This window comes from Megalobrama amblycephala, linkage group LG7, assembly GCF_018812025.1.
Source record: "Megalobrama amblycephala isolate DHTTF-2021 linkage group LG7, ASM1881202v1, whole genome shotgun sequence".
NCBI lineage: Eukaryota > Metazoa > Chordata > Actinopteri > Cypriniformes > Xenocyprididae > Megalobrama > Megalobrama amblycephala.
In genome coordinates, this window is record NC_063050.1 from 49,303,856 (window position 1) to 49,305,441 (window position 1,586).

At 41.8% G+C, this 1,586-nt stretch overlaps 1 protein-coding gene across 4 annotated transcripts in view; it reads left to right on the forward strand.

Annotated features, from left to right (window-relative positions):
* The first annotated feature begins 554 nt into the window (after positions 1–554).
* The window catches only part of radil (Ras association and DIL domains), a 28,666-nt gene continuing 27,634 nt past the window's right edge, over positions 555–1,586 (forward strand). For 2 of the 4 annotated variants that reach the window (XM_048197961.1, XM_048197963.1), the window contains exons 1-2: positions 556–798; positions 875–1,205. The gene's annotated coding sequence lies outside the window, so the exon portion shown is untranslated. Of the gene's footprint in view, positions 799–874; positions 1,206–1,586 lie in introns of all 4 variants that reach the window. The other 2 variants (XM_048197962.1, XM_048197964.1) reach the window with 2 other exon arrangements.

The following is a 1,586-nucleotide window of genomic DNA, read 5'->3' on the forward strand; positions in this document are numbered from 1 at the left end:
AATAACAACATTATTCATGCACATGTGCTTGAGTATGTCAGCACATCAGAATAAGTGTACGTCTTTACAAAAGAGCATTACAAAAGAAATTATTAAAACACAATGACTTAAAATGTACTTTAAGTTAAAACTTTTATTTTAACATTAGAGTGCATTTAAAAAAAAAAAAAAAAAAAAAGAGAACCCGTTATGAAAGTGCGCTGAAGCGACCTTTTATTTCACAAATATTATTACATTATCTGCATGCATGCACAGTTTTGAAGTGCACTACAAGTGTAGCCTACATTCAAGTGCATTTCTTTTCTCAAAGACTCTTTGAGATGTTCTAGTAGAGTAACCAGGTGTAGTTAGTTCATAACACTCATTTTAGTCAGTAGACTATAAATGAAAACATGATTTGTAAAATAAAAATGTAGTTGGAGCCCGTATAAAGAAGCCATTTTAAAATTGCGCGCGATGAAAACGAGGCTGACGAATCATGTCTACATTTCAATTTGACAATAAAGTTTAATTACGACCCATTCAAAAGGCTGTATGTCTATCCCACACAGCCTCGGTTTAATTCACGAAAAATGGCATATGGCACGGCATGCATACACCCTGCCTAAACAATACGCGAGAGCTTCAATTTCTCGGTTCGGCTCTTTCCGGCTGTAGTCGGCTGAGGGAATGCAGACGCCGAAGCATGCAGACTACAGTGTAGTCAGTGGAGACGGGCAAATAAAAGAAGGGGAAAGGGATAAACAGCCCCAACGACTAGGCTACCCATGAGCAGCGCCGACAAAATAAAGCCAGCAGGTAAGGCATTCCGAGCATACCAAACATAGATTTCTGTACACTGATGTATGTTTGACACCTCACTATTACTGTACAGGTAGACGTTGTCGCATTCCATGACAGTGACTGGGCGGACCTAAACTGTATCCCACCGGCCCCTAGAGCTAATTTAACATATGCACAAGAGGAAATACTGGCAAACGTCAATAACAGGAGTCAAGCGAGCGGCTTGTGAGGGATCAGAGCTCTGAGACTGGCTGGCGGAGCCCCGTTAAGACGCACAAGCGGATTAGGACTCGCGAGCAGGTGCCTTTGTTGGCTCGCGCCGTTGCTAGTGGAGACCCGCAGTATCCCGACGCGCTTCTTTAAAATTAATGCCTCCACATGAGCGTCTCTTCAGCACACGGGGAATAACGCGCGCTTGACAGGTAAGAACTATTCTGCAAGCTTGTGTTTGACGCTTTTCGCAAGTCTTTTCAAGAAACTTGTGCGTCAGTTATAAAGTGCTGATCTTAAGCACGCGCAGTTACAATACAGTATATAGTGTAAAATGTTTATGAAGGTTAAATTATTCACTCTCATGTAATGTCCTGTGCCTTTAAGAATCATATATAACGTTTTGTTTAAATAATTGTGAAGAACAGGACGCAAGAAGGGACCAGATGAAGAGTTTAGATGTACGCAGTGTACCTGTAGACTGATAGATGATTTAAATGAGGCTCAGCATGTCAGCCGCATCAGTTTGTGAATAGGCTTCACGAGCGGACGGTCAAGTATTTTCACGCACGAGCAGATGGTCTCCGTTTAGA